Raw genomic sequence first — 13,535 nt, 5'->3', positions numbered from 1 at the left:
GAGGAGCAGGGAGTATGACTCCTTCACTTTGTATCTCTTATGCCTAAAACGGGACCTGTCAAAATGTAAGTGTTCAGTAAATATTTGAGGAAGAGAAAGGGAGGGAGGGAGGAAATGTATACCCTTCGTTCAATGTATACTTTGCAAATAGCGTGTTTATAGAATAACCAAACTGAAACCCTTTCCTTTTTTTAAAACTTTTGTAATGTTTATTTATTTTTGAGAGAGAGTGTGTGTGTGTGAGTGGGCAAGGGGTAGAGAGAGAGGGAGACACAGAATCTGAAGCAGACTCCAGGCTCTGAGCTGTCAGCACACAGCCCAATGTGGGACTCGAACTCACAAACCGTGAGAGCATGACCTGAGCCCAAGTCAGATGCTTAACCGACTGAGACACCCAGGCACTTCAACTGAAACCCTTTCTTAAGGCAGAATTTTATATTTACTTTTAGTTGAGTCTTTATTGCAGATGAAGTCCTTCTGGCAATAAAAATTCAAAAGATTTCTTAATAATAATAATAATGGCAATAAATTTTAAGACCCACTGTGTTACAGCACCATTAGTTTATACAAAGCAGTTGGCAGCTAGGTTACTGGGAGGGCATTAACTATGACCTATTAATGAAATAAGAACATTATGGGCTGCTGGGTGGTTCAGTCGATTAAGCATCCAACTCTTGCTTTTGGCCCAGGTCATGATCTCATGGTTTGTGAGTTCGAGCCCTGCTTGGGATTCTGTCTGTCTGTCTGTCTCTCTCTCTCTCTCTCTGCCCCTCTGCTGCTTGCTCTCTCTTTCTCAAAATAAATAAAAATAGACTTAAAAAAATAAGAGCATTATCTTTCTTCTAACCAAGCTGATTGATCAGCAGAGTGTTCTGTTCTGGACGAAGATAGAGGCCACCAACCAGAGAAAATCACAGTCTGTTTATACAGCTAAACAGTTGTTTGTCCACAGCAAGTCAACTGTCCCTTCACTGAGGTGTTCCAAGAACTTGTCAGGCCCGTCTGCCTCCCTAGAGAGGAGATCAATGTTTGCAGACATTTGCCAGGAGTCTACCACGTGGTGGCGACTCTTGAGAGTCTGGAGGAGATTAAAGGAGAATGGATCAGGTGCAGTCTGTACCTAAAGTAGGTCCCAGTTGGTCTGGGGGGGGAGGGGAGGTAACTAAGTGACTATACTGGAATAGAGATGTGTACAAAGGCCGTGGGACACAGGAGGTAGTGGCAACATAACTCCTTGGGGGAATCAGAAAAGACTGAGAAAGTGTCGTTTACACAAGTTCTTAAAAGATGTGAGAAAGTGGACACAGGGCTGAAGGCAGGACACAGTGCATTCTAGGTGGAAAACAGCATGTGCAGATGTATCCAGAAGTGCACCCTGAGAGAAAAACAAGCATCGTTAACCAGTAGGGGGTGGGGGAGTGTTGATATGGTCTCCCAGCTTTGAGCACCTGCCACCCGGGTCCACCCAAGCCAACTAAATAGCTATTGATAACACTTGTAGTATTGTTTAATTCAAGGCTTAATGATAACAGCAAACAATTTATTAAGAATGACCGAACCCAAACTATGGAATGAGAAGCACATAAAGATTACTACACGGCTCTAATAGCAAAAGCAATGTATCTACTGAGAAAGGTTTGATATGGACATCAAACTTCTCATCACAAAGTAAATGGTAAAAGTCCTTAACCACTGGGACTCTGTTACTCCAGATTTCTTTTCTTCTCTCATTGTTTGAAATCCGCTGACCTACTTTTCGGAGTCTCATGCCATTCATCCCGGCACAACCAACACTGTTGTCCTGGATTGGAACTTGCACTTTCAGTGCCTGCCTCAGCACAGATCCAAGGTGCATTATTATAACAGAGATTTGGCCATAGCTCTGCCATGAGGAACTGTCCTGCTTACTATATGAGTTATCGGTCCATAAATGGCTTCTCTCTTTGGTGAAAGGGCCATGAACCATGAAACGTAGCTTCTAGGAATGGAAAAGCAAGAAAAGTGCAGTTTCCCCGTGGAACCTCCAGAAGGAACACAACCCTACCGGCACCTTGATTTTAGCCCAGTGAGACCTATTTCTGACTTCTGACCTCTAGAACTGTAACAACTGTTAATAAATTTGTGTTGTTTTCAGTTACCAAAACGAAAACTTCTCTAATTTGCCACAGAAGCCATGGGAAACTAATACAGCATCCTTTAAAGACAAAAGGGAAGCACAGAGAAGTTCACTAAGGTACGAGCTGGAGTCGGAACCCCAGATACACATTAACTACATTCGAGTGAGATTCTGGATCTAAGACATAATACTTGGCAGGATTTGTTGACTATTTAATATGAAAGGATTCAGGAGATGAAGAAATCCAGGGTAGCATCAAGGTTTCTTGTTGAAGCCACTACTGAGGAAGTGACACCACTCATTGATGGTATTTTAAGAATCGAAAGAGCAATTATGGGAAAGGACGAAATCATATTTGTATTTAATCAGCTTACTCAAATCCAGACTCTGCCAATAGTGAAACTAAACTGTGGTAGTTCCTCCTAAGGAATAAGCTTCTCAATAGGACCGTCTCTGTGGTTCCTCATGGGAAAACAGCACATGAGAGAGATTTCGTCAAACAGGGTAAGTCTCTATCTTTCAGAAGAGGACTTCTCTGTCATGTGAGAATTATTATTGGACTGGCACTTCTCTTCATTGTCATGAACTTCCCTCTAAATCAATTTATAAACCACTTGCCTATCAAACATTCCTAACTCACAATCCATTCTTCAATTCGCAACGCAACATGAAGATCTGAGGAAACTCCTTTGCGAGAAGTTATTTAATGTGCAGAGGAAAACGTCCCACTGGTTAACATGATGGAAATTCCCTGCCTGAGGTTAGCAATATTGTGTAAGTGGAAACCCATAGGCTTTGGAATCACAATGACCTGGGTTTCGAAAGCTGGTTCTGCTGCTTACTCTCTGTGTGATCTTGGACAAATTACTTGACCTCCCTGAGCCTTCTTTCTTAATTTGAAAAATGAGGATATAAATCCTACCTCTTGATATTATTAGGAGGATTAAATGAGACACATATATAAAGTGCCTTGAACATAAAAGGCACTTACTCAACATTTCCTTTAACTTTTAAAATCAGAAAGACCTATGGTAAAAAAGAAAGGAAAAATTTCTGCCGGAAATATGTCATTACCTATTGTGGGAGGTCACTTTTACACAGTGCATTTTTATCGCCTCTAACTTGTGGCTCGATCTTGGCAAGTAGTTGGAGATCTTTGTCATTACCACATAGCTCAGCTGATTACTTACTCACACTCCAATTCTGGGCTCCCAACCTCTGCAGAGCCTGCTGGAGTGAGTGACAGTAGGCTTCCCTTATACAAGGAGAGCAGAGATCAGGGGCGCCTGGGTGGCTCAGTCGGTTAAGCACCCAACTCTTGATCTCGGCTCAGGACATGATCTCATGATTTGGGGTTTCGAGCCCTGCGTTGGCCTCTGTGCTGACAGCACAGAGCCTGCCTGGGATTCCGTCCCTCCTTCCCTTTGCCCCTCCCCTGCTCACTTGTACTCTCTCTCTCTCTCTCTTTCTCTCTCTCAAAATAAATAAATAGTTTAAATTTTTTTTTAAAAAGGAGGGCAGAGAACAAATTTCCTCTCTTCTTCTAGAGTCACTCAACCCAGTCAGCTCACCCATGAAATAACCCATGCAAAACAAGCTCCCATGGGGTCCAGTCTAAATCTATGGTTGTACTCAAAGAAATGAAGTTCAACAGGAAACACAAAATGGAAAAATCAGGTACTCTCTTCTCTGGATCATCTCCCCTCCACAACTGCTCATGACCGATGCTCTTTCTCAGAAAACCATGTTTCATTCTCTTTATTCAGCACTCTGCTCGAGTGTCACCTGTTCAAAGAGACCTCCCTAACATCTTTATCTAATACCATCCCCTATTTCTTTCCCTCATCCTGCTTCATTTTTTTCACAGAATTTAATACTATCTGAAAAAATACCATAAATTTATGTTCATTGGAGTATAGTCTGTTCTTCCACTCCCATGTAATCTCAAGGAAGACAGGGTCTTTGTTTTGTTATGTTTTTATTACCATCATTCACTGCTATGTCACTAGCACTTAAAACAGGTCTGGGTACATAGCAGGTACTCAATAAATTTTTATTAACTGAAAAAGATCTCTGTAAAAGATCAGTTGTCTAGGATAATAATACATATTATTTATATTATTTGAGTCAGGCCCGATAGAATTCTATGAGTTAAGCAGTATTATTATCATCCCCATTTTATAGGTGAGGAAACTAAGATTTCATAAACTCAAGGAGCTTGAGCAGAGACACACAGATTGTATGTAGTGGGATCCGGAGTCAAGCCTCCACCAGAGCCCTTAATCCCTACACCACATCCCAGCCTGCAGAGTTGCACTAGACAAGTGATTCGATTAATGGGCCTGTGAGACTACTGCCAAGTCTGTGGTAAGAAGAGGACACTCAGAAGGCTGTACAATGTTGCAAAAAAGTAAAACATTATAACTCTTAGGAAGTTAAGTTTGCCTGCTCCTCCGGAAGCAGGAAATCGCTATGAAACTCAGAGGGAAAGGAGCAAACATGTCTAAAAGAGGCAGCACTGTTTCAACCCCACCACTGAGGCCTACATAGATTGACCTTACAAAGATCCATTTGGAAACTCGAGAAACATCCTCTACTCCAAACCTGTTCTGTTCTGTCTGAAAGACACACAGCAGATTTACTGTTCAAAAATGTGAGTTTGAATTGAGACCAGAGGGTGTGGAGAGACAAACAATAGTTAATGTGAAGATAGGAAACAGGTGGCTGGGACCATGCAAAGAAGAAGGTAACCCCAAGTTCTGGGGTAGGTTTGCTTAAGCGTCACCTGGGTTTTCAGAGAATAAAAGGAAGAATGTCACACACATACACAGCCAATTCCTCTTTTTTGAGCACTCTGAGCCCACCACGTTAGGCAATTATTAGTTTATCTGATTCCACTTGCCTCACTCTCAAATACTTCCCAAAAGTAAACATGCTTCTTTTATCTCTGCAATACCAACATCTACCGACCACTGCTCAAAATTCAGAGTCCAGTAAATATTTGTTAAATAAATGCACGATAGAAAGCAAAATTGGTTTGTGCTAATTTAAATACCAAGATAATAATTTCAAATTTTGTCATTTAAACTTTAAACCTCTGGCTCATACATACCTTTTAGCAGAGATACAGCAGAAGGGTTAAAAATACCAGCTTTAGAGGTGCCTGGGTGGCTCAGTTGGTTAAGTGGCGACTTCGGCTTAGGTCACGATGTCGCAGTTCGTGGGTTCCAGCCCCACATCCGGCTCTGTGCTGACAGCTCGGAGCCTGGAGCCTGGAGCCTGCTTTGGATTCTGTATCTCCCTCTCTCTCTGCCCCTCCCCCACTCCTGCTGTCTCTCTCTCTCTCTCTCTCTCTCTCTCTCTCTCAAAATTAAATTAACAGTTAAAAAATTAAAGAAAAATACCAGCTTTATATTCAGGAAATCCTGGATTTCACTCGGGCCCTTAACGTTCTGCGTCCTGAGAAATCTGTTAACTCCAAACTCTTCATCTGTACATTGACAATAACAGCTACCTTTCTGTTGGAGGAGGTCATGGAGGGGACATGACCCCAAGCTGACCTGTAAGCTGGCCCTGGGGCGGGGGCATGGAGGCTCCTCACCCTCCCCCCTTGTCCTTGGAACAAACACACTTCTGCCCACCCTTCCCCCAGTGGGGCCTTGTTCAAGGACGAAGCCTTGAGAGAGCAATGTGCTGTTGTCACCATCTAGAGGTATCCATTAAGGCCTCCATATAAACTTTGAAGATTCTGGCCGCAGGTGTGGAAATTTGAATTTGGGAGCGCCGGAGACAAACCTCACGGGTAAGTTCCTTCGCTTATTAAACCAGCCACCTACCGATCTGGAGTGGGCTGCCTCTTTCTTTGGTCTCTCCTTGCCCTCTGTGTGTGGGAACCAGTTTCGGGTTTCACTCGGGAAGTTCCCCAGGTTGTGAACCAACACTTTCAGGGGTGTTGAGAGGATGGGGTACTATAGAAAGCTTTCAGAAAATGCTATGCATGGCCCTTAGAAAGTGCTTTCATTTAATTGTCTGAGCTTAGCCTCCTTACAAGGAGCCTTGTTGGAGCTCTTGTAGATAATTGGCTAATCATTCTCCAAGGTTTAAAAAGGTGAAAGTAAAAAAAAAGAAAAAAAGAAAAAGAAAAAGAAATTAAAAATAAATAAATAAATAAATAGTTGAAAGAAAAAAATAGATAAAAAGACTGTGTAAGAATTTAATACTTTGGCAGGTCGAGATATCGTCAACAAAATTTAAACAAATAGCAAAAACTAGGAAAAGTATTTGTAATAAATAAAATACAGATTCAGTATTTAAACAGATCAATACAAAAAAAAATGTTTAAACCCTATAAGGGTAAACAATTTTAACAAAACATTCACCAAAAAGAAATTTAAATGGCTAAACAAACAAATTTAAAATAAAGCTTTTATGCTGGCCAGTACTTGAAGGACTACCTAACAAAACATTGAAATGCTATTTGTGGCATATCAAATAACTGAGAGAGAAAGGGAGAGAGAAGGAGGGAAGGAAGGAAGAAAATATTAATATTATGCTTTCAACTGGAGTTTTATATATGGCTGGTGGTGATAAAAATTGAAAGAAGTTTCCTAAAAACAATTTGGCAATGTTATGAACAGCATTTTAAAAATTCACACCCTTTGAGGGGCGCCTGAGTGGCATCAGACTCTTGGTTTCAGCTCAGGTCATGATCTCACGGTTCATGAGTTCAAGCCCCGAATCGGGCTCTGTGCTGGCAGCAGGGAGCCTGCTTGAGATTCTCTCTCTCTCTCTCTCTCTCTCTCTCTCTCTCTCTATCTCTATCTCTGCCCCACCCCTGCTTGCACTCTTTCTCTCCTTCAGTCTCTCTCTCTCTCTCTCTCTCTCTCTCCCTTTCTCTCAAAATAAATAACTTTTTAAAAATTAAAAAAATAAAAATAATAAAAATTCACACCATTTGATTCAGTAGTTACAGTTTTAGAATCTATCCTGAGGAAATAATAAAAATTACATAAGATTTATGTATAATAATGTTCATTTCGTATAATTCAAAATAGGAAAAAAATGAAAATAATACAATTGTTAAACCATTACACTATAAGAAATGCAGTCATTAACATAATTTTAAAATATGTATCTTAGGAAAATACTTAAGCCAATGGTAAGAAAAATATAGTGGGAATACAAAACATTATGTTTTTGGAATTTGAGAGATTTTCATAGAATTTTGTGATTCCTGTTATATACATATGTATGTGCATATATATACTATATTTTAATGATTACAAGATGTATATTCTCACATTTTGAAATTAGAATCCACTTCAAACCAACTGTTTTAATTTTTTTTTAACGTTTATTTATTTTTGAGAGAGAGAGAGAGAGAGAGACACATACACACAGTGTAAGTGGGGGAGGGTCAGAGAGAGAGGGAGACACAGAATTGGAAGGGGGCTCCAGGCCTGAGCTGTCAGCTCAGAGCCTAACGCAGTGTTTGAACACATAAACCATGAGATCAGACCTGAGCTGAAGTCGGACGCTTAACCGACTAAGCCACCCAGGCACCCCTCAAACCAACTGTTTTAGATTCTATAAAATACTGTGGATTTATGATACTATTTTCTCTTATTCACTTGTTGATGATACTATGGGTTACTTTTATTTTCTTCTTTATCGTTTATTATTTTCATAAATCCATTTTGAATAGATTTTACTGCTCTAATATTATTTAGCAAGTCAGTAATAGTAAATAATTGACTGCCTGATCAACCACACTGGGAAAGAAATGCTAACACATAAGTGAAAAACCAAAATCAAATAGTGAAGGGAAGAGGAAAGAGGTAGAAAGCAGTGCTAGTCGTAACAGCAGTTACAAGCAATAGTTGTGCTGCCAGGAAGAGAAGGAGGAGGGGGATTATGGGTTGCATTGTATCTCCCCAAAACATGTTGGAGTCCTAACCCCCAGTACCTGTAAATGTGACCTTATTTGTAAATAGGATCTTTGTAGATGATCAAGTTAAAATGAGGTCATTAGGGTGCCTCTAATGAATATGACTTTATAAAAGGGGGAATTTTGGACATACAGATAGACACACACAGGGAAAATGCCATGGGAAGATGAAGGCAGAGAGTGGGGTGGTGCATAAGCAAGCCGAGAGACACCAAATATTACCAGGAAACCACTAGAAGCTAGAGGACAGGCATGGAAGAGATTCTCCCTTACAGCCCCAGAAGGAACCAACCTTAATTAAATAGCATTAATCTTGGATCTCCAGCCTCCAGAACAGTGAAGACAATAATTTCTGTTGTTTAAGCCACACAGTCTGTGGTGCTTTGTCATAGCAGCCCTAAAACCTAATCACGATGCAAGAAGGGGAAGAGGGAAAGAAGAAAAGACAGCAGCTCTTGACAGCCTGGTAAACTGAGTCTCTGGGGAGATAAAAGGAAAATGTCCACAAAAAGCTAATTTGTTATGTTAAAATAGTCAATGTAACCACAAGTTTCCTAAAAATAGTTCATACAGTCACCTACGTGTTTCATTCCTGAGAAGATCATGGATCAGTGCAGACAGTCTGGAAGACATTGTGTTTCCTTCCTCTGCATTACAAACAGACTTCAATGGCAAGATTCAGGGACAGATAAATGTTATCTCAGAGATGAATTGAGAAAAGAAAAAGAATGCTTAGCATTTGCAGAGGGCAAGAGATCTGGGATCAAACCTGAGTAGCAACAGCATTGTTCCCTTCCCAGCTCCAGACCATGATGTCCTGTGAGGTTGTGGAACTAAAGGAAAAAGGATCCCAGAGTCTAGCTCATGCTCCTTTGGGAGGCCTACTGTTCCAAGTGGGCAAACAGCCTAGAGCAAATGATTTTTATTCTTCTCCAGTATTTCTGTGTTTATTTTTTGGCACAAGTCCTTCCCGAAGTCAGTGTTTTTTAAAGGGAGATTGAAATACCATGCTCTGCAACGTCGCTTGCAATACTTCTTTGAAACCCCAATTTCTGTCCCCATGCAACCCTCCAAATCTGGAGATTCAAGATCTCTGGGAGTAGAATCCAGGATTCTGCATTTTTTACCAGCATCCCTGGTGGATTCTGTCAGAACAGTTCTAGGGCCTAGCAGCCTTCTGGACCCTAGATCCTTGGGTTGCCCAAGTAACAAGGTCTATATGTTTGATTGGTTGGTTAGTTTTATAGGGAATACATTCACCACATTCTACATTTTCCTTTATGCTAAGAAAGGATCTAGAGATATCTGGAATCTTAACAGTATAATTGAAGCTATGAATCAGGGTATAGAAATTATGAATTCATGTGGCTGTTTATTATGACATGTGGGTTGTTTTGATAATGGACTGGCTCAAAATGGGAAGAAGTTTAGAATATACGTTGTAAGATGAAGAAAAGGCCCAGCCATGTAATAATTGGGGTAAGTTTGCCACTTGGGCATAGAAAAAAAATACATAAAGATGGCACTATATCAAAATAATGATACAGTCTACAACAGAGATCTAATTATCGTAAGTTGTTATACAGCAGATATCATAGCATGTAAATCCATAAGCAGCACTTTCAAAAAATGCAATGACAAGTGAGCAGAAATACAATTACAGTGGGAGACTTTAGCTTACCTTTGAAAATTAAGAAAAATAAAAAAACTAAGTATTCTGGTCATCAAAAAATTTTGAAACTCTTAATTTGGTCAAGTGAAACAACATGAAAGAAAGACAAAAGCAGAAAGCAAGAAATTAAAAGAACAGAAAAGAAAAAAACAGAGACATAGAGCTAATAAATAACCCAAAAATCAAATCTGAAAACAATAACAATGACATAGCTCACTAGCTAAAACAATTTTTAAATAAGAAGTGTACAAATTAAGAAGTGAGAAAAAACGTGCCCATACACACACATATAAAGGGAATTTTAAAATATGGTGAGAAAACCAGATGAAATGGGTTCTTTTAATATAAATTATCAGATTTATATAGATACCAATTATATATTAATATAAATGATTAACACAGACATCAAAAGAGATGGGGGAAAAAGGAGACCACATACCACAAACAGAAAATTATCAAATAACTACCCTTTAAAAACCACTAAATCCAGGCAATTTCACAGGGAATTTCATTCACTTTCTTTCAAACTTACAAGGAGCAAAGTTTTCAATGCTATTAAGATAGTTCCAAAGCATAAGAGAAAAGAAGGGCATCCAAACAGTGTTTACAAAGCCAGTATAACTTTGACACCAAAACCTGAAAACACTAACACAGACAGCTACAGGCCAATATTTTAAGAATAATACTTAAAAGTCCAAAACAAAATCATAGAAATGGAATTTAGTTGTGCACTAAAAGAAAAATGCAACATGATCAAAAGGGATTGACTTCAGAAGTTTAATATTAAAATTCAACGTATTTAAAGATCAAAGGAGCAAAAATAGATCATTCTTTTCATGGATGTTAAAATGGAACTTGTAAAATATCTCCTACCTAGTCAATATACTTGTCTCAATTTTTGGAGACTTTTAATAAAGCAGGAATAGAGGGATTTTTTTTTTTATTAATTTATCTTCAAGTTCGTTAACATGCAGTGTAGTCTTTGTTTCAAGTGATTCATCTCTTACATATGACACCCAGTGTTCATCCCTAAAATTCCCTCCCCAATACTGTTACGGAACCAGGCTGGAACACTGACGGAAAAACCAAGCGGCACTCGGAGATCTTGGTGGATTGGAGATTTATTTTACACCGGCGGGCTCAGACGAGACTGTTTCTCCAAAGGTCTGAGCCCAGAATGCAAGTGGGGAGGGTAATTTATAGCCGACAGCCTCCATATCTGTAGGGATTTTCGCACGCACAGCAAAGGAAGAAGAAACCGGAGGAGGGATCTCTAAGCTAGAGACCAGAGTTTGTTTTAGTCCAATCAGCCATCTTTGGTGTACTTTATCCACTTCTCCAACATTCTCCCCTTTGATGACTTTAAAAAAAAAACTTTTAGTAGGCATCACCTTTCAGTTTTACAGGTTGGTACTCTCAGAAGGCTAAGATATACGCAGTAGTTTGGCAAAACAACAGTGTTTTCAATAAAACGTACCATGGCATTCAGTATACAGGGGCTGATGGATACAAGTAAAATTATGGAGAAGAGGGGCCCCACCAGGCAGGAAGCCAGGATGCCCAATCTGTGAGATCCCATCCTTTCCATTGATTGATGTTTTCCTGTTGTCTACATTGAATTCTTTCCTTGAGTTGCTTAACCTTAGTTGTAACTATTCCTGACTGGTTTACGAAATAGCAACATTCCTCCCCTAGAAAAATGAAAGTCCCTCCTTTTTCTGAAGCGAGGAGGTCGAAGGCTCACCTATTTTGGAGGGTCACTGCCACCAGAGAGTTTATTTGGTTTTGTGAGGTTACCGGACAATCTGCCACCTATTCCATGTTTTCATTTATCTCTTGAGATAGTCTATGGTATAGTCTGACGGATGAACCTATGCCCCCTATTCCAGTTCCTCTTCCTGTCACAATTCCTGCTGCTATCAGAAGAGTAGCAGGATTGCCCATTTAGCCCAGGAGGTGGGGCTAAAGATTGTTAGGGGCTGATCTTCAGTGTGTACGGATATCTCTGGGGTTAGGAAGATGGAATAACATATCTGAGTCCAGTTGGCCTCTAAGCATCGGTAGGCCGAATTAGAATATAGACAGAACACCCCACGGGTTGAACATAGGGTTGTATTCCTCTTTAAGGTTATATTTCTTCCGTATAGAGAGGTACCATTCATATCTTCAGGGACTGTACAGATTAGATTGTTGGCATTTGTGAGATGGATCCCAGTGGCCAGGGGTCCAATTAAGACAGAAGTGTTGGTTTTGAGATTTTCAGGAGCTTCCCAGGTCAAAGGGATAGGAATGGCTAAGTAAGCCCTCCGGCTGAGGGGAAGCACATCCAGCAGGTTTGGGTGTGATTATCTATTTTATGGAGGACTATTTTATGGTAGAGTAGTGTTAGTCCAACGTTGGAGTGGGGAATTGGTAAGCATCTGATTGAGGGCTAAAAGGCTCAAACCCTGGTAGGCTGCCGGGGGAGTGGTCACCTTTATGGCTTATACTACCCTGTCCTGGGTATCCTTTATAACTTTTTGAAGGGTCCTGTCCTGCATCCCTTCCCCGCTCAAGATTCCCCTATTGAGGAAGGTAAGTGTAGCAACCTCGCTTCCCTCTCTGGAGGCCCTTGTTGTGACATGGGTTCCTGACATTTTGGGTTATCTCTACAGTCCAATACTTAGTCCTTGGGGCACCTGGTGACTGACAGAGAGTGGGTGTTTTTCCCTTGTAGCAATCTTTGTGGAGGGAGGTGAAGGCACTGAACGCCTTTGACTCCCTTATTATCATATAACAATCCTGGGGGTGAAGTGGGTAAGCAGCAGTTGTGAGGGTGAGAGAGGTTATCATAATATGCAGGCAATACTTAATAATCCTCCCATCCAGAGGAGGTATGTGACACCCAGCATGCATCTTTTGTCCCATGTCCAGCTTGTTGGTGCAGTCTCTATCAGCCCAACAGTAAGATCAGGGCTATGACACCAGTGAGGGGCAACGGCTGGCAGAGTTGCATCCAAACCCCTGGGCTCGGTCCACGTGTTGATTTCTCAAGCTTCTGCCATGCGCAGGCCAGCCAGCTTCCAGGGTGTGGCTGGAGCAGGGCTGGAGATCTCAAGTGTCTTTTTGAGGGTCAGTTTAAGCGGGTTGACTGGATCTGGATCACTTCACCGGGTTGAGGGTTCCTCTGAGTTGGCCTTCTTAGCTCTGGAGTGATGGACCCATGGGGTGATACCTGAAACTGAATCCTCTATTTGGTTGTATGTCTGTAAGTCCACCTCCAAGTCTTCGAAAGGGGCAGGTTTCTGGTAACTGTCAGATCAGGTTTAGGGAATATATGGTTTGCATATTTGCAGATCCATCCTGTTTTCCAGTTGTTTAAATAATCATATACCCATGGGGTCTTATTATTATCCCCATAGTATAACTAGCACAGAATTTTGCCTATATATGAAATACTGTGACAATTTTCTAAAGTTTATCTCAAGTTGTCTAGTTTAGGAAACAACAAACATTTAAAGGCAATCATAACTAGAATTTAACATCCATAATGGTGCATTGTTGAAACATAGTTGTTCTCTCTAAACCACACCCCCCCCCTTTCCAGAGATAGCCAAATTGAGACAAATACATTTGTCGAACAAATCCAGTCTTAACAAATCTGGCCTAATTATTTACATAAGCTCAGCAAGAATAGCGATTGATCATGAGGATCTTTTAAAGTTTGCTTTGTTGGAACCTTTTATAAGGAATCTCTGGGTTGAACTTTCTGAACTCCAGGCCAGAAGCCAAGCCAAATACTTGCCATCAGACAGGCCTGC

The sequence above is a fragment of the Panthera tigris genome, chromosome C2 (assembly GCF_018350195.1).
Source record: "Panthera tigris isolate Pti1 chromosome C2, P.tigris_Pti1_mat1.1, whole genome shotgun sequence".
In the NCBI taxonomy this organism is placed as follows: Eukaryota; Metazoa; Chordata; class Mammalia; order Carnivora; family Felidae; genus Panthera; species Panthera tigris.
This window is presented reverse-complemented; position numbering follows the sequence as displayed.